Below are 20,729 nucleotides of genomic sequence, written 5' to 3'. Positions count from 1 at the left end.
CTATATAGCGACATCAGAATTGTGTGCTACCTCTGCCCTCCAATTCAATTATGATGTTCCTTTATTTTTCCTAGTTCCTTTTTTTGTCTCTATGTTCCTTGGCATAACACAGTGATAGCAATCTCATTAGTTTGGCTGTATGACAGATTTGAATTATTCTCAGTATGTCATCCCATGAATACTAATTCATGTGAGAAATGGATTCTCTGAATATACACAGAAATGGTCAGTTCATGCTCTCCTTCTAACCATCTCCATATTATGTTTGAGGAAAGGGGAGTAATTTTCCAAGGAAGGCTCAGTAGTAGTTGTAGTGAAGGTATTTATTGTGCAATGGAAGTTGCCTTCTGTGGTTTAAAGAAGTTTTATATAGAGGAATTTTACCTTCCTCTCCTCCCTTCCCTGCATAGACACAAGAATGTACAGGCTATTCACTGGTTCAGTGATACCCTACACACTATTAATAGCACCCCAAAACCCTGCCCAGGCAGGAACACTGGCAGAATTCTCTTTCAGTGAAAACCCTGGTTCAGGACTAGCTCGGTTAATTTTCAATACAATTTCCTAAGGTATAATTCTGGGGATGTCCTGTGTAATCAAAGAAGACACCGCCGATGGTGACATTTACCTAAGAGTAAATGTGTGATTAAAAGGCCAGTGAAGGACCCTTAGTCCAGGCCACTTTGTGTTCACAAAAAGGCTGTCTCTTGTTGTATTATCATGGTGATGTTTCTAACAACTGAAGCTGCCTATTTGTCTCTCATTTCCTTAATTAACTTTTCCTCTTAAAGAGCATCTGCTTTCTTAATAGTAGTTTACCCTGCTTGTCTATGTATGGAAGCTTTAATTTCAAACTTCATTCTCGATCTCTTTTGCGGGCTCCTCCTCCCCCTCCCATCCCCTTACTGTAGGGGTTCATCAAAGGTCAGTTCTTGGTCCCCTTCTGTTCTCTATCTACACTGACTCCCTTGGTGAACTCATTCACTCCCACGGCTTCAACTGTCATCCCTACGCTGATGACACCTAAATCTACATCTCTGGCCCTGCTCTCTCTCCCTCCCTCCAGGCTCGTATCTCCTCCTGCCTTCAGGACATCTCCATCTGGATGTCTGCCCGCCATCTAAAACTCAACATGTCCAAGACTGAACTCCTTATCTTCCCTCCCAAACCCTGCCCTCTCCCTGACTTTCCCATCACTGTTGACAGCACTACCATCCTTCCCGTCTCACAAGCCTGCAACCTTGCTGTCATCGTCAACTCCGCTCTCTCGTTCACCCCTCACATCCAATCCATCACCAAAACTTGCCAGTGTCACCTCCGCAACATTGCCAAGATCTGCCCTTTCCTCTCCACCCAAACTGCTACCCTACTCGTTCAATCTCTCATCCTATCCCGACTGGATTACTGCATCAGCCTCCTCTCCGATCTCCCATCCTCCTGTCTCTCCCCTCTTCAATGCATACTTCACGCCGCTTCCCAGATTGTCTTTATGCAGAAGCGCTCTGGGCATGTTACTCCCCTCCTCAAAAATCTCCAGTGGCTACCAATCAACTTTCGCATCAGGCAAAAACCCCTAACCCTTGGCTTCAAGGCTGTCCATCACCTCGCCCCCTCCTACCTCACCTCCCTTCTCTCCTTCTACAGCCCAGCCCGCACCCTCCACTCCTCTGCCACCACTAACCTCCTCACTGTGCCTTGTTCTCGCCTGTCCCACCGTCGACCCCCGGCCCACGTCCTCCCCCTGGCCTGGAATGCCCTCCCTCCGCACATCCGCCAAACTAGCTCTCTTCCTCCCTTCAAAGCCCTACTGAGAGCTCACCTCCTCCAGGAGGTCTTCCCAGACTGAGCCCCCTCCTTTCTCTCCCCCTCCTCCCCTTCCCCATCCCCCTGCCTTACCTCCTTCCCCTCCCCACAGCACCTGTATATATGTATATATGTTTGTACATATTTATTACTCTATTTATTTTACTTGTACATATTTATTCTATTTATTTTATTTTGTTAATATGTTTTGTTTTATTGTCTGTCTCCCCATTCTAGACTATGAGCCCGCTGTTGGGTAGGGACCATCTCTATATGTTGCCAACTTGTACCTCCCAAGCGCTTAGTACAGTGCTCTGTACACAGTAAGCACTCAATAAATAGGATTGAATGAATGAATGAATGAAAACTGTCCTTGGTAGAGAGGAAAGATCTGTGATTCTTCAATTGACTAACCCCAATCCCATGCCCACAACTGAAGGAATCAATCATTAGTACTTGCTGAGTATATTGGTGTGTGTGTGTTGGGGGGGGGGGGGGGTATTTGTTAAGCACTTACTACATGTCAAACATCATACTAAGCCACTGGGGTAGATACTCCATAATCAGGTCAAAGTTCCTGTCTCATATGAGGCTCACAGTCTAATTAAGAGAGTTGGGAGGGTGCAATAGTGATAAACATGATCTCTGCTAAATCAATCAATCATATTTACTGTACTGTACTAAACACTTGGGAAGGCACAATATAAAAACTGCAAAATGGTCATGTTAAGGTGTCAGGGCTGATGCCTGTTCCACTTGGGTGAGAAGCAGCATCGCTTAATGGAAATGGCATGGGCTTGGGAGTCAGAGGATGTAGGTTCTAATCCTGGCTCCGCCACTTGTCTGCTGTGTGACCTAGGGCAAGTCACTTCACTTCTCTGTGCCTCAGTTACCTCTTCTGTAAAATGGGTATTAAGACTGTGAGCCCCACGCAGGACAACCTGATTACCTTGTAACTATCCCAGTGCTTAGAACAGTTTTGCCTGTTTACTTGTTTTGATGTCTGTCTCCTCCCTTCTAGACTGTGAGCCCCTTGTGGGTAGGGATTGTCTTTATTTGTTGCTGAATTGTACTTTTCAGGCACTTAGTACAGTGTTCTGCAAACAGTAAGTGCACAATAAATACAAATGAACAAATGCGAATGAACTTGATTCTCAGACCAAATTTCTCCTCCGCTCTCCCCATTGCCCTCAATCAATCACATTTATTGAGTGCTTACTGGGTGAAGTGCACTAAGCACTTGGAAGGGTACAATATAACAGTTTAACAGAGCTGGTAGACATGTTCCCTGCCCAGAATAAGCTTACAGTCTAGAGGAAGAGACAGGAATTAATATAAATTACAGATCTGTACATAAGTGCTGTGGGACTGAGGGAGGGGTGAATGAAGGGAGCAAATTAGGGAGACGCAGACAGGACTGGGAGAAGAGGAAATGAATGAATTCGTCACAGAAGGTCTCTTGGTGGAGATATGTCTTCTACATTCCCTCATTCTCCCGTATCTCCTTGCCCTGTCTGCCGGGAATTCTATCGCGGCATGAGGCACTATCATGAGGTTTGAAACTCTAACGGGATGAGAGCCTGATTAACTCCTACCTCTCAAATCATATCAACCCATATCAAGCACCAAGGACATTTATGTATTTATATCCTTCCTCAGAATACATATGTATATAGACTATGCATATATATGCATATATAAAAGAATATTATCAATATATTCATTCTTATTATATTTGTACACTATTTCTAGGTTTACCCCCACCATTAGAAGTTGCATATTTCTGCTGTTCCTTCCCAAGCACTTAGTACAGTACATCATACCCTGTGACTGCTCGATAAATACTTTACAACTACACTGGGAACAGTAGGCACTCTGCCTGCCTCACTGCAGATTTTTAAAATGTTTGTGACCTTGAAGAGTAAAGGTCAATGTGAAAAAAATACAAAAATACAGTTTTCAGACAACTTAGAGGCATTACAAATAGGATTTTAAGGCCCCAGCCTCAACACATAGACAACTTTAAGACTAAAGGTAATTCTAGCTGAATGGGATCCTAAGAAAGAGAGAACAGATAACTGATTAAACTCAATCAGCCTTAAAATGGAATATTCATCTCAAACTTCCTGAGATGTTGGGGAAGGCGTAACGAGCCTTCAGAAAGATGTCAACTTGAACCAAAGACTCCTGATTGAATTGCTTCATTTTAAATCTTTTTTTTTTAATCTTCTAGAATGTGAAATTCTTTCTAGAACATTTTTACCAGTCTCTTTGCTTCCCACATTTTTGCACACGTCTTCAGTGACATCTGCTGAGCCTCATGATAAGAAACTTCGAAACAGCTCTGATTCTTGGTGTAAATAAATTCAAAATTTAGATTGCTACCTGAACAATATTGGGTGAAGAATGACATTCTAGACAAAAACAAAATTCCTGCTTTGGAACAAGACGGACCTTGAAAAGAGCCTGTCTGATCATACTTCAGTGTGGACTACACTCCAAATAACAAGAAATGTTTTATTTTTCACATCAATGGGAGCTAATTACCTCAAGCAAAACCTAGCTTATATTGAAGTCTGTCTGATGAAGCCAAAAATGATGATTGCACTTCCAAACATAATGATAGGAGGCTGTGAGCAGGGGTTCTCTTTACTAACTATGTTCTTCATCAATCAAGCAATCAAGGGTACGTATTGAGCACCTTCCCAAGTGCAAAGCATTATGCTCCAACACTTGGGAAAGCACAACAAAAGCAAAACAAACACTCCCTTCCCACAATGAGCTTGGAATCAGAGAGCGAGAGAGAGACATGCAAAAATTATTTATAGCGAATGGGAGCCAGAGGAAGACGGATAAAATAGCTGCATGTTTGTGCCTGAATGATGTATCATAATAAATCATTGAATGTACACTAAAATGTAAATACTTTCAATACTTACATAATCACAGAGAGTGGATAGAAAGTACAGTTAGAATTTAAGCTCATTGTGGGCAAGGAATGCAACTCTTAACTCTGTGGTACTGCACTCTTTCAAATGCTCAGTACAGTGCCCTGCATACAGTAAGTGTTCAATAACTATAATTGATTGATAAGTACTAGAGGTGACTTTTGAGTTGACTCAGGTATATGGAATGAACTGGGGAAGCCTTCTTAGAGGTGGTAGGATTTTAAGGGGTCTTGAATATGGGAAGGGCTAGTGGATTTAGTCGTGTGTTGGGGAGGGGGGATTAAGGGATGGGGAGGCAGGGGGATGGACCACATTCTGGTCCAGGAGTTCACCACATTCTGGTTCAACTAATGTATCAGCCTCTTTACTGGTCTTCTTCCCTCTAGCCTCTCCTCTACAGTTAATATTTCACTACACCACTTAGATTATCTTTCCAAAACATCATTCTGCATAAGTTTCTTAACTCTGTTAAAACATCCAATGAGTAGAAACTCCTGACCATTGGCTTTATGGCACTCAATGAATTCTATCCTTCTTATTTATCCATTTTTTTTTTTGTTAAGCACTTACTATATTCCAAACACTGGCCTATGCACTGGGGTAGATCCAAGCTAATCAGAATGGGCAAAGTCCATGTCTCACATGGGACTCACAGTCTTAATCCTTATTTTACCGATGAGGTGACTGAAACACAGAGAATTTAAGTGACTTACCCAAGGTCACACAGCAAACAAGCAGCAGAGCCAGGATTAAAACCCAGATCTCTCTGACTCCCAAGCCCAAGCTCTTTCTGATAGGCCACACTGTTTCTCTCTTCCTACTGCACCCCAACTTGCACTTTCCTACAAACTCACTTTCTCACTTTGCCTCATTCTCAACTTTTCCTGGCTCATGTCCTTCCTCCTGCTTGGAACTCCCTCACCCTTCAATCTGCCAGACCACAGGTCTCCCCATCTTCAAAATTTTTCCCACGTTCCAACTCCTCTGGGAGGCTTTCCTGGATTAAGTTTTCTTCTTCTCGGGTCTATATCATTCCTACTATCACCTCAGCACTTTTGTACAACCTTATCCCTTTTCCATTCATTACTTTTATTGTATATATGTAATTTTATACTAAACTATTTGAACATTTCATCTTACTATTGTAAACTATGAATGTCTCTCTAGACAGATTGAATTTGTGGGCGTGAATTGTGTCTTTTATTGTAATCCTAAAGCATGTCATTCAGTTTTATGCATATAATAAGTCCTCAGTCAATAACAGATTGATGGTTCAATCGATGGGCTTCTGGGCTGAAGGAACAGATTGTATAAAAGGGTCAGAGGCAAGAGTCGAAAGAGGGGGCAGTTAGAATACAAATTCTGGAGAAGTGAGATGGGGAGCAGCTGGGGAGGAGAGCCAATAATTGAGATGGAGAAAGCTCTGAAGCCAATAACTGGGAGTTTCTGCTTGATGTCGCGGGAAACTGGCCACCATCATATATTTTTGAGGCATGCTGAACAGTATGCAGGAAGAAGATCTGGCTAGAAGCACTGACCATGGACTGTAGCTGGAGGTTGGAAGAGTAGTGAAGAGGCTGATTCAGTAATCTAATCATGATTGGGCAAGTTCTTGAACCAGAATGGTGGCTGTTCAGGAGGAAGTGAAAAGGTCGGAGCTGGGAAACGATATGGAGGAAGAACGGTCGGGATTTCATAGTTGACAATGTGAGAAAAGAGAGACAGAAGCCAGAAATGACACCAAGTTTGTGAGCTTCTCGGACTGGGAGGATAGTAGTATCACTGACACTCATTAGGAGAAGCAGCGTGGCTAAGTGGAAAGAGCCCGGGCTTTGGAATCAGAGGTCAGGGGTTCAAATCCCGGCTCCACCACTTGTCATCTGTGTGACTTTGGGTAAGTCACTTCACTTCTCAGGGCCTCAGTTACCTCGTCTGTAAAATGGGGATTAAGACTGTGAGCCCCCCATGGGACAACCTGATCACCTTATAACCTCCCCAGCACTTAGAACAGTGCTTTGCACATAGTAAGTGCTTAATAAATGCCATCATTATTATTAGAGAAGCAGCGTGGCTCAGTGGAAAGAGCCCGGGCTTTGGAGTCAGAGGTCATGGGTTCGAATCCCAGCTCCACCACAAGTCTGCTGTGTGACCTTGGGAAAGTCACTTAACTTCTCTGAGCCTCAGTTACCTCATCTGTAAAAATGGGGGTTAAGACTGTGAGCCCCACGTGGGACAACTTGATCACATTGTATCCCCCCCAGCGCTTAGAACAGTGCTTTGCACATAGTAAGTGCTTAACAAATGCTATTCTTCTTCTTCTTCTTATTATTATTATTATTATTAGGAGATAAGCCAGAGGCCACAGGTCTAATTCTCAAGAGGCATCTTAGGAATCAGGGGAAGCTGTTTCTACTGCTAGCTGCACTTTTGCTGATGATTATGGTGGTCAAATCTCCGAAGAAGATTTCTTACCTCTTACAGTATTGCCTATCATCTACATCCTTATAAGACCATTGGCATCATTAATGAGCTAATGATTGTAAAATGCTTTTAGTTCCCTGTAGGGAATAGCAGTGCATAAATACTACCTAAAATACCTCTATTCCTGTGTTTTGGGAGTTTCTGTGTGTTCAGATTGGAATATAATTTAACTGAGTGCAGTCGTCAACCACAGTCCTCAAATAGAAAGCCTGATTGGAGTAAAGAAGTCAAGATGGAGTTAATCAATCATCCAAACATTTTGATGTTGCCTCTTAAAATTACCATAGCTGTTTCTTTAATAACTCCAATGTCAGCCTGCACTTAGTTATTCAGTACTTAATTTAGCTGCTAATGTGTGCTCGTATTGAGCTATTTCTTGTTTAAGGCAGGATAATTGTTCAGATAAATCATCACCAATCAATATGTGATCAAATTAACATTTAAGTACCTCTTATCACTTTATATTTAATGTTTCATTCAAAATACCCAGGGATGGAGAATTTGTTTCTCACCCACCTCTGGCCCCGAATTAAATCAGGAGATGTAGCTATGAGCATGACTTCCACATTCAGGAGAGTAAAATTATATTCTCAGCTAAAGTGAGGGAAGAAGAGACACCTCTACTTGGATGTCCCATCATCACCTCAAACTTAACAGAGCTGCTTATCTTCCCACTAAAACCCTGTCTTTCCCCTGACTTTGTAGTTGGCCCCACCATCCTTCCCGCCTCACAAGCCCATAACCTTGGCGTTAACCGTGACTCCTCTCTCTCATTCAACCCACAAATTCAATCTATCACTACATCTTTCACAACATCACTAAAACCCACCCTGTCTTTTCCATCCAAACTGCTATGTTAATCCAAGCATTTATCCTATCCTACCTTGATTACTGTATCAGCTTCCTTGCTAACCTCCCTGCCTCCTGTTTCTCCCCACTCCAGTCCATACTTCACTCTCCTGAATGGATCATTTTTCTACAAAACCATTTAGGTCATGTTTCCCCACTTCTCAAGAACCTCTAGTGATTACCCATCTGCCTCGGCATCAAACAAACTCCTTACCCTCGACTTTAAAACACTCAATCACCTTGACCCCTCCATACCTTACCTTGCTATTCTCTTATAACAACCCAGCTCGCAGACTTTGCTCTTTCAATGCCAGCTTTCTCACTGTACCTCAATCTCGACTATCTCATCACTGACCTCTTGTCCGAGTCTTGCCTTTGGACTGGAACATTCTCCCTTTTCATACCCGAAAATTACTCTCGCCTCCTCATTCAAGGTACATCTCTTCCCTGCCTAAGCCCTCCTTTTCTCTTCTACTACTCCCTTCTGCATCACCTTGACTTACTGTCTTTATTCATCCCCCCTCCCAGCTCCGCAGCACTTAGATACATATCTATAATTGTATTTACTTATTTTAATGTCTGTCTCCTCATCTAGACTTTAAGCTTGTTGTGGTCATTCATTCATTTTCATTCAATCGTACTTATTGAGCACCTACTGTGTGCAGAGCACTGTACTAAGCGCTTGGGAAGTACAAGTTGGCAACATATAGAGACGGTCCCTACCCAACAGTGGGCTCACAGTCTAGAAGGGGGAGACAGACTACAAAACAAAACATATTAACAAAATAAAATAAATAGAATAAATATGTATAAGTAAAATAAATAGAATAATAAATATGTACAAACATATACAGGTGCTGTGGTGAGGGGAAGGAGGGAAGGTGGGGGGGGATGGGGAGAGGGAGGAGGGGGAGAGGAAGCAGGAGGCTCAGTCTGGGAAGGCCTCCTGGAGGAGGTGAGCTCTCAGTAGGGCTTTGAAGGGAGGAAGAGAGCTAGCTTGGCGGATGTGTGGAGGGAGGGCATTCCAGGCCAGGGGGAGGACGTGGGCTGGGGGTCGATGGTGGGACAGGCATGAACAAGGCACAATGAGGAGGTTAGCGGCAGAGGAGCAGAGGGTGCGGGCTGGGCTGTAGAAGGAGTGAAGGGAGGTGAGGTAGGAGGGGGCGAGGTGATAGCCTTGAAGCCGAGGGTGAGGAGTTTTTGCCTGATGTGTAGGTTGATTGGTAGCCACTGGAGACTTTTGAGGAAGGAAGAAACATGCCCAGAGAGTTTCGCCACAAAGATGATCTGGGCAGCGGCGTGAAGTATGGATTGAAGTGGGGAGAGACAGGAGGATGAGAGATCGGAGAGGAGGCTGATGCAGTAATCCAGTCGGAATAGGTTAAGAGATTGAACGAGCAGGGTAGCAGTTTGGATGGAGAGGAAAGGGCGGATCTTGGTGATGTTGTGGAGGTGAGACCGGCAGGTTTTGGTGATGGATTGGAGGTGAGAGGTGAATGAGAGAGCAGAGTCGAGGATGACACCAAGGTTGAGGGCTTGTCAGACGGGAAGGATGGTAGTGCCGCCAACAGTGATGGGAAAGTCAGGGAGAGGGCAGGGTTTGGGAGGGAAGATAAGGAGTTCAGGAAATGTGTCTGGTATACTGTACTCTCCCAAGCATTAGGTACAGTGCTCTGCACAAGTAAGGGCACAATAAATTTGACTGGCTGACAGAGAAGTTTCTCCTTTATAGCTTTTAAGATAGAATACTTTCTTCAAGAGAAGAATTGTGCTGAAAAAATATATAAAAATCTATTGACTAGCACAGTAAGTTGACTTATATGAGTCTCCTCTTCTTCCTGCCTATTCTTTAGATGGCTCTGTTGCTGGAGGAAGTTACAGAGGAAAAGTGCTTGGGTCAAAAGAGGCTCCAGTGGCTTTTAGAGGAGAGGCGGGCTTTAGAAAAAGGCAAACAATAAGAAGAGGAAATAGCAGATCCAGATTTTTCCACTCTGTTGCTATCATGAGAGGGACATCAGTCAATAAGTGGTATTTATTAAGTGCTTACTGTTTGCAGAGCAGTGTTCTAAGCATTTGCGAGAGTACAGTAGAGGAAGTAGATAACCTGGCCAGTCACAGAAAGGCACGAGAAGGAGAAGTAAGGAGAAGAGAGTCCCTCCGCTAACTCTCTGACTGGCACATCCAAGCTCACTTAATCCAGAGAAATGCTGACACCATTCACAGGACTCCCAATCAGTTCAGCTCTCAGAGTTATGTTTTTACACTGTCAGGAGTCACCATAGCTGTTCTGCAGGAGCACATCTTCAACGAATCAATGGTATTATTGAGCATGTACTACACTGTACTCTTCTAAGCACTTATTACAATGCTCCCTTCCCCATCAAAGCAGAGATTTTCTTAGCATGAGCATCAATATAGGTTTCTATGGTCTTCATAAAACATAGACTGATAAGTGGCTTGATTGACTTTACAGAATCATGCATGATGTGGGCAGGGCAACAAAGCACTGAATATTGAAGAATGAGGGTGAATGGTTCAAAATTAACAAAATGAAACATTTGTTCACCACACAGTTTTTCAATGGTTTAGAATATAAAATGAATCACTGGCTGAAGATTGAAAAGCTGGTTTATTGTCTATACTGCGTAAGCTACAAAATTATTCAATTACTTTCAAACTTCAAAAATAAAATCTAGAGGCAGAAAGCTTATTGGAAGGGGCACAGCACTAGTAATCAGATTGGGTTCTGATTCTGGATTCACCTCTTCCCTGCTCTGTTCTGTGGATTGGACAAGTCACCTCATGTCTCTTGAGAAGCAGCATGGCTCAGTGGAAAGAGCACGGGCTTTGGAGTCAGAGGTCATGGGTTCAAATCCCGGCTCCACCGATTGTCAGCTGTGTGACTTTGGGCAAGTTACTTAACTTCCCTGTGCCTCAGCTCCCTCACCTGTAAAATGGGGATTAAGACTGTGAGTCCTGTGGGACAACCTGATCACCTTCTAACCTCCCCAGTGCTTAGAACAGTGCTTTGCACCTAGTAAGCGCTTAATAAATGCCATCATCATCATGTCTCTATGCCTCAGTTTCCACATTTGTAAAATGGGCATAAAATATCTCTCTTTCTTCCCTCTTAGACTGAGCCCCCTATTGTGAAGGGACCATGTTGGATCTAGCACTTAGTATATTAATAAATATCATTAGTATTACTTAAATATTACAGTAACAATTTCTCCCTTTTAAAGATGGTTTCTAATATGCATACATCTATATTCCATGAGTACAAAATATCCAAAACTGCAATGACTACCATAATATTTTCACAGCTGAGGTGCAGAGTTTCAGCCGTGACAATTCATATTGGCTTAGAATGGGCACTCATTTTTTCTAATATACTCAAAGGTCATGTAGTAATTCTGGAGGAGTAAAAGATAGAACTAGATAGATGGATAGATTAAAATGTTCATGCTGCCACAGCTTCAAAATTAATCAATATGGATTATTTTGAATCCCTCTCTGCGACACTTTATGGTGAAGGGGGACTCAGAAAGTTTTATTCCTAGGTAAGTATGTTTCTATTTTTAAAAGTTAACCATGGTACAGTAAATCCCCACTCACAGGACCTCTTCAAAGAGACTTCACCATCCACCTGTGAACATTATCATCACCTGTTTCTCTATGCAAAAAAAAAGCCAGTGAAGAATCATTTCTCTTCAGTAAATAAACAGAACTTCAAATGTAATTAGTTACATCTTCTGAAAACAATTTAGCATTTGGCTGGATGAAATAGACTCATTATTCAATCCTGAGTGAAACTTTGGCCTTGAAGGACAGCAATAAAGAAGTCTCTCCAATTTCTTTTTTTTAAAATAAGGCTGAAAGATTTTATTTTTAAACCAATTAGACTTTCTGGTGAAGACTAATCTTCACAGCCTCATCTTCTGACAACTAGACTATTAATTCCAGTGCAGCCTAGAAATGTTTGAAATAATAAAAAACACTAAAATATTATCAGTGCACAGGGAAGCCCTGTGTGGCTTTGGGGCAGTTCATAATCAGTCTGTTCCTTAGTTTCTAATTTTACAGAGTGAAAGAGAAATACCTTTATTCACTCTGATTTAGAGGGTCAGTGGGAAGACTGATAACATACCCAACAATTCCTCAAGCCCAAATCCCTGACTGTAAAACTGCTTTTTTTAAAAAAAATTAATGGTATTTGTTAAGTGCTTTCCATAGACCAGGCACAGTACTAAGTGCTGGAATAGATACAAGTTACTCAAGTTGGACACAGTGTGTGTCCCACATGGGGCTCATAGTCTTAATCCCCATTTTTACAGATGAGGTTACTGAGGCCCAGAGAAATTAAGTGACTTGCCCAACGTAACACAGCAGACAAGTGTCGGAGCCAGGTTTATAACCCAGGTCCTTCTAACCCCCGGGCCCATACTTTATCTACTAGGCCATGTTCCTTCAGTAAGCTTAGATTTCAGGCCAGTATTCAGTAAAGGGCTTCTCAAATGGACTGCAAATTATCCTCATAATCCAAAGAGTTGATAAAAATCCAGCAAACTGATTCAGCATTCTTAAACTGAGGAACACAACCCTTGGAGGATTATGGGGAGTTTCCTGATGGCGAGGGAGACCAAAGATATTCAATTCTGAGCAGCTGTTTATGGTGATGTCAGCAAGTCTTCTTGCTATCACTGACATTATCAATACTTCTCTCATTTTTTCTACCCTCTCCCCTACATGACTCAACCTTCATTTGTCAAAATAGTTACGCCTGAAGCATCTCAAAATAGAGCAAAGGGGAGAGAAAGAAGACATTTTCCCCCTCCACATCCTGAAAAGAACTATCTAGACGTCTAGAGTAATATCAAGAACATAATTATAATATGCAAGAATCTATCATTTGGAGATCTTTTAAAAATATGTTAGATAAGTCAGTGATTGCTGGGACAAATGCAACATTTTCCCTGACAATCTACCAATGTAGATTGAATGTAAAAACTTTAATGTCTCATACTGAAGGGAGCAGTGAATGAGTGTCTTGGAGATAATTCAGAGAAGAGTCATACAGATGATTAAAAGGTTGCATAATTCAGACCTACTGAAAGTGGGATTATTCAATCTTGGTAAATCAATCAGAACAGCAATTTAATAGTGGTCAATGGGAATATGAAGGGGGCTATTATAAAAAGTATGGCAAGCAGTCTCCAGTTCCACTAAGGATAGAAAATAGGTCTAAATTGAAGAAAAAGAGGAAAACAGAATAGAAAAGGACAGCATAGCACTCTTGTGGTGTCCAATTTTTCATATGACCTCAAGACTTGAAAATACTATAGAAGAAACAGTCCAGTAACTGATTACTTTCACCAGTATCATTTAAAGACCATAGCAGTTAGTTCAAGACAATAATGATACTATGTATTGAGAGATCACTGGTTGCAAAGCACTAATCTAAGCACTTGGGAAATACAAAACAAAGAGGGGACATGTTCTCAGCCCACAAGGAGCTTACATTCTAATAAAGAAGATTACCAACAAAAATATCCTGGAATGTAGTCCATTCATTAGTCTAATGAGATTTTCACAGAAACACAGATTTTCTGAGTCAGGAAATGTGAGGAAAAAATGATCATAATGGGATATCCAAGAATTTGCTTTGTGATGATAGGGAGTGTTTTCTCAGGAGAACTGAGTAACAAATTAGACAGGATGAAGCACAGCAATGTAGCAGACAGTGGTCAAAAGGAAATTCTCTCCTTGAGAGTTTGAAGACTGAGCTTTCAAGAGGCAGGCTTAAAAAACAGAGAAAAGGTAAATTCCCTTCAAAAACCATGTCTGACCTGTAAAGATTTAACCAGTGTCAAACCTGGAATAATAAATAGTTATTGTTTTCATTTCATTACTACATTTAAAGGAACATAACCTGAAGCCTTACATTAAGTGTTCATCTTAATTCATGCTCTTGGAGCTTCCAGAGAGTGCTGTGGGGGCATTCTCAATATATTAACCAACATTTAAATGGAGTGTAAATCCAACTGAATAATTAATTTCAGGACAAAAGTAGTTTCCTATCAGGAATGATACAAAAATGTGAGACGTTTTCCAGCATTAGTAAATGAATATGCCACCTGAGAAGAAAGAGCTTCTCTCAACTTGAAAATTACAGGATTTGCATTTCTCAACAAATCAGGTATATTATCAGACATATTTTAAATGAATTGTCCTGTTGTTAGAATTTGGAAATACTGCACTAAAATATCACCTGCAAATTAATATCTATATTTAAAACATTAATCAGTTCATAATCTGGGGTGACAGCTCAAACAACCTCTAATGAGATATCATGAAATATTGTGTCAAAAATTCATTTATGGATTTAGGAATAATACAGGTTGAAACAACACTTGTCAAGATATTTTTAAATAAGCTTCTATGCCCAAGATTGACAAGAGCATTTTAACAACTCTATAAGTGACATAATGACAAGGAGTAATGAAAAAAAATTTAACTGCCATTGCCACTGTAGGCATGCTAATTCCCCATTGTTGGAAAACTTTCCTGATTTTGACTGTCACGATAATTTCCCCCTATCAACTTTGTATCCCTCCTTACCGACCCCTTTAGGCAAGGGGATCATCTGTGATCAACAATCCACTAGAAAGTAGCTTATTTGTAATCAGTACCCTATATCGGAAGCTGGGGTTTACAAATGCCAGGTATTTCTTCTCGGTTCTCACTCTGGAAAGCTTATAGCCACTATTTTCAACTGAATCTCACATCTACTCACACACTTCTCTCATCACATTTCAGGGTGTGCTCTTAATCTCACCTCAACTCTCTCACCTCCACCCTATCACATATATCATTGTTCATGTCTAGAATGATCAGACGGTCTCTTCAGCAACACATTCTGCCCTCAACACTCTCTTCACTCTGTTTTTTCACACCACATTGTTTGGGCACTTACTGACAAGCCACTTCTTCCACCAGGCATTTCCTGAAGACGCTCCCATTCTCCCAAGTCACCTGGATCCCACTACCACAGCTACCTCAGGATTCACGTCATGTTATTAAAAAATAAAATTATTGTTAAAAAATCTATTCAGGTTCATAATGCTTCCATTTGTTCATATAATATCTGTTGATTATTTTATGTTTATCTCTCTTCCCCAATAGAAGGCAAATTCCCTGTGGGCAAGGACTGTGTTTTATGCTCCTTTGACAAACTCAAGTGCCCACTACCGAATACTGCACATAGAAGATATTCAGAAAGTACTGTTGATGATGTTGGTGATGACATGCAAATGTATTCAACATTAACTATGTGAAAAAGTCAGGTCTTGCATGAATATGGCCAATTTTAGTTTCTAGGACACTGAAGAAAGTTTTCAGTGCCTCAGAAATGATATTAAATGAGCTAGTTAATGGTAAATTACCTTACTTGTTCCTTTGAACCACGACATTCAAATTTACCATTGCAAAAATGTTAAATTTAAAAATGTTGCCATTAACGGGGTTGTTCAAAAGAAGAATGTTTGGAGTGTGGGGATAGATTTATTGTTTGGCAAAATGATTAAAATTAAGGTAGATAAACCCATCTGATCTAATCACAGACAATTATTGAAAGAATGGAATATGGAAGGAATAGCTTCCATGAAGAAAAGAGGGGAGTGAAGGGTCTTGTTCAACTTGTATGATCCGTAACAGTTGCCAATTTAGCGATTTGCAGGAAAGTCCCCACAAACTACCGCTTTCATATAGGAATCTACATGAGTTGGATTCTGAGTACAGTTTCTAATGGAGCAAAAGGAGGCCCTGAAAGAGTTAAATACCTGAAATCCTTCCTTTGGGTAACTTCACGCCACTGGTCTCAGCCCTGGTTAATATGATATAAATGTAAAAAGAATGAAGATGCTAAAGGCATTTATTTGCACTTGTCCTGACATTTTTCAGGAAATAAAACAAAATCAACATATCTTTTAAAAGGTCATAACCCAGCTCAGTTTCTGGTCTAAAAGTTATCTGATGTGCAATTTAACATTAATTCACCAGTGTTACTGCTGTCAAAACAAGTCTTTGATGTTTTTGTCTTTTTTTCCCTAGCCCATTTACTACATTTTCCCTCTTTTTTCTTCACAGTTACAATATATATCCCCAAGAAAAATCTTTTTGGAGGCTCCCGCTTTGCCACTCCGCAAAGAGATGATGAATAGATTTCTTTCTATTCCTTTGATTAATGACCTGCCTATGGTCTTCACTGCCATGTACAGAAATATTTCCAGATGCCTTTAACCCAGAAGTACAAGATCTCATTTTTTTTAACAAGAAGTATAGCACTTTGAACATCATTCTGGTTGATATCTTTATCTTTAAACATTCTTCTGAATTACATGTGTGCAAGAATACTCCCTCAGTAACCTGGGTCCTCTTCTTCCTTGGTTTTATCTCCATCAGCCCTTGGCTCCTCCATACTCCATCTCTTAGAACAGCCCTCCCCAAACCCATCAATTCAAGTATTCACATCTTGTCTCCTCAGCATCCTGCAAGTGTACTTAATTGTGTATTGCTTTCTATGCACCTGATCAAGGATACAAGCTTCTTTCTGTGAGTGGTTGGAGTGTTTGTATGTGTGTGAGTTTAAAGAGCAAACACAATTTATTTTAAAAATAATCACTCAGCCACTGTGAATATTTTAAATGTATCCATTTGGGGAACTAACTGCTCCAAGTAAGGGGAGATTCAAGCTCATTAATGCTGGCCAATGTGAATCCATACCCAGGCTCTGTCTTACAATTAAAGTTTGATCTGAAGTCATCAGTTCCCCTTTCACTGCACACAAATTGGTTTGCCCATTATAGTATGGCAAAAATTCTTCCTCACTGGCTACTGATTTATGGAATCTTTACCATGTTGTTGGCACATATGGAGCTCAATATGAAAAGACATTTGAAGTAACCCTAAATTTCTAGTTTAAATCCAAATTGATTTGTTCTGCATGACGTTTGTGAATTTAATAATGATCAAGGCATTAATGTGATAAAATTCAGAGTATTAGAAAGTCAAAGTGCTGTACCTTTGGTCTGTTACTATGGCAACTGATACCATCTTGAACATTAGAGTAAGTAGATGCATAAGCCCATGTTATTTGTTACTGAATTATTTTAACCACCCTCAGGCAACCCAAACTTATTTGCTTTCACTCTCACCACACTTTTGACTCTTTAATGAATACACATGTTTTGCACATTAAAGGGATTTCTCAGCTAACTCAAAGAGCATCCTGGAGATTTGGCCCTTTTATGACAAATGTATAGGTTCAAATAAATTCCAAACCTCCTAATACTACGCTTCTGAATGGAGAGCTTAGAATTATCACACAGCAATTAGTCTTTTCCTCTTTCTGGAATTAACAGGATATAGAACATTCTGAACTGAACTGAGCTATAAAGAGAATGGGGATTACCGATAGACCTCCAGGTAGCCTGATATATACATATACAGCACCTCGGTGGGCATTTTAATTCTGAGTAATGCAGAGCCTTACAAAGAGAGGTATAAAAAAATTACAGTTTAACAACAGAAGCCAGAAGAGTTTCCTTAGCCCTTAGCAATACCGGGTGGGAGAGGGGAGGTCAAGACCTTGCTCATATTTAGGCAAGCAGAAGGAAGCATGCTGTTGTTATAGTATTTGTTTAGTGCTTACCATGGGTCAAGCACCATTCCGACAGCTGGTTAGATACAAGCTCATCAGGTTGGGCCCAATCCTTGTCCTACATAGGGCTCACAGTCTCAGACACAAGGTTCCTAGGTTGTAATTTTGCCCTCCGAGTGTAAATTACATAGAATTATACTGTTCCCAGTCTTTTGTACGCAGTGGAAGCCAGGGAGCCAAATGAAGCATGCTCAAAGCCAGCACACTAATGACCTTACCCAGCTTTCCTGGAGACTTAAATGTGCCGGGCCTGTATTATAACTTTTATACCAGAGCTCAGAGAGGGATTATCTAATTCGAACAACATAAACCAGAAGGAATGGATTATTGTGTTGAACTCCCATATGTGGGTGGGACAAAAAAATTTCACTTGGGCCAGAAGTTCCAATATTTGGAACCCAAACAATACAACAGGACTGGGTATCTCTCAACTAGATTTTCATCCAGAAAATACAAAATAAATCAAACACCCTGTGTGGGCCAAATAGGTAAATTATTGGATAAATTACTCAGAAGGATCCTCTGCTGTGAAAGGCCGCACTTCAGGAAAACTTAATACAACTATAAAATGGAGTAAAGATATAAATCAATCAGGGAAAACAACATCTCAAAAATAATACTGAAGACATTATGTTGGCAGTCTTTTCTTGTCTTATGCCGTCGTTTCCAACCCATAGCGACACCATCGACACATCTCTCCTAGAACGCCCTGCTCTCCATCTGCTATCGTTCTGGTATTGTATCCATAGAGTTTTCTTGGTAAAAATACAGATGTGGTTTACCACTGCTGCCTTCCGCTCAGTAAACTTGAGTCTCCACCCTCGACTCTTTCCCATGCTGCTGCTGCCCAACATGGGTGAGTTTTGACTTGCTGCAGATTGCCTTCCACTCACTAGCCACTGGCCAAGCTAGGAATGGAATGGCTATGTCTCAGCTTGACTCTCCCTCCCATATCCAAGACTGGTAGAGTCCTGGAAACTCTCCAGGTGCGACCCTGAGAGACTGATGCTGCAGTAACTCTCTTGAATCTTTAGTCTAATAGATACATGCTATGGCAACAGTAAACCATAAATCCATAACAGTTTAATGATGCCCTCACTGAAAACCCCATGCTATTCTTCTTCACAGGATTAATCCTCACACATTCTATCCAAAACATACAGTAAAAACATGTAACGGGAGGACTGAATATATATGAAGGTAAGGAGATAGCCTATATAGCTATTAATTATCCTAGTGCCAAAATAAATGTATTCTGAGATTTAGTGTTTTCTTTGAATCTGTCTAAAAGACCCAGAATGCTTTCTATTCAAATCAGTCTCAAACACTGTGGAAGTCTGTCTTTGAGCAGTTCATCCAATGATTTCATATTAAAACTTACCAATATATTCAAGAAAGCTTCCCTTTGATGGCACTATTGGTGTAGGCAAGGGTTATCATGTATCATTTTCACACTCCCTTCTGGAACCAAGTATTCCATTTTCTGGCCCCAAGTATATTAAGTTAAAAAAACAAGAAGGTGACATCAATCTTCCACTAACCTGTAGAACAGAAAGGTTGGTCTTGACGACAGTACTTATAATGAAGAGAAAGGAAGCAAACTACCATCAGTAAAATACTCACACACATACACATTTTCTTATATTTACATAATATGTTTTCCTTTGTGTTCAAAGATGAAGTTTACCTGTGAATGTGGCTAAAAAGACCAATGCATAATTCAGTTCCATTCCTATGTGCACACAGCAAATGTCCCTTGCTCTTTTGAGGTGTTCGCCGCTTGCATTGCCTGATGCTGTTTTATTTTCTACGTCATTGTCTCATGATCCTCTTGAAGATTTTCTCCAAACAAGCCTCTTCTTCCTTGATTATGGTAAGCTAAATTTGCCACTATCACAATGTAACCCAGGTTTTAATTACTATATTGCCTTAAAGTTGAATTTTACTGTGTTTTAAAAACTTCTTCTTTCATCCCCTTGCTTTTTGTTCACCTCATTTTGGCTCAGTATGAAGGAACTATCTGGATAGTCTGTGGTCAGCCATTCTGCTCTTAAGTACCACCCTGATGATGCAGTAGTCTAGTTGGGATATAACAAGTGCTCACTCTATCTCTGATGGCTCCTTCCCCTCTGTCTCCAATCATGCTTATGTTTCCCTTAACCCTGAGGGGGTAGACTTCAAAAGCAAGAGGGAGAGCTGTTGAGAGAGAGCCGAAAACTCTAAAAGAGTGGATGAAGGGGTAGGAGGAGATTGGGGACTTGAAGCAGAAATTTGGCATAGGTTGTCCCTAAGGGTATGGAGTTCACTGACAAAGAAATTGGGAAGATCATCAGGAGAGAATTAAAGGGCTGAAACCCTGCCCAGACAATCTCAACCTCCTGCTTTTCAATCTTTCCTGAAAAAATTATGACAAAAAGAACCATAATCAAGCGTTCCTAACAGCTGACTCCCTAGGCAGAGATCACTAAAGCCTATTAAGAAGCATACGCATTACATAAAATCTGTTGCAATCTGTCTTGTACCCACTGGGTGAAATAAGAAACATCATTAATGAATTTTGGCAATCCTCATTCTGACTTTCCATTTGTGATTAACAGATTAGGAAAATTAAAATTGGAAAAGCAGTTATTTATACGTGTGTTGGATGACAATGTGTCTCTTCCAACTTCTCTTTCCACAATTAAGTTCCACCTCCCTCATCAGGCATATATTTCAATATATAGGCAATAAAGACATCCTGAACTGATCAATAAACTCAATTTCATAAATCTGTTCCAATAGTACTGATTTAGCATTTGAAATGACATACAGTTTTTCAAAGGCCTTTAACAGTCTTTAAATTCTCTGTTTGGGGAAACCTCCTTAATTTCTTGATTTCTTCTTGAGTTTTTGCAGCCTGTGCAATAACTCACAATATGCCATTTATAAAC

General features: G+C 40.7%; 1 non-coding gene across 1 annotated transcript; it reads right to left on the bottom strand.

Moving 5' to 3' along the window:
- Positions 1 to 18,665: 18,665 nt before the first annotated feature.
- Positions 18,666 to 18,803, bottom strand: LOC119945328. Its single transcript, XR_005456197.1, has one exon. It is a non-coding gene; the product is annotated as a small nucleolar RNA SNORA7 (small nucleolar RNA).
- Between the last annotated feature and the right edge of the window lie 1,926 nt (positions 18,804 to 20,729).

The sequence above is a fragment of the Tachyglossus aculeatus genome, chromosome 24 (genome assembly GCF_015852505.1).
Source record: "Tachyglossus aculeatus isolate mTacAcu1 chromosome 24, mTacAcu1.pri, whole genome shotgun sequence".
Classification (NCBI taxonomy): Eukaryota; Metazoa; Chordata; class Mammalia; order Monotremata; family Tachyglossidae; genus Tachyglossus; species Tachyglossus aculeatus.
Note: the sequence above shows the minus strand (reverse complement) of the source record. Positions and strands in the feature narration are given on the sequence as shown.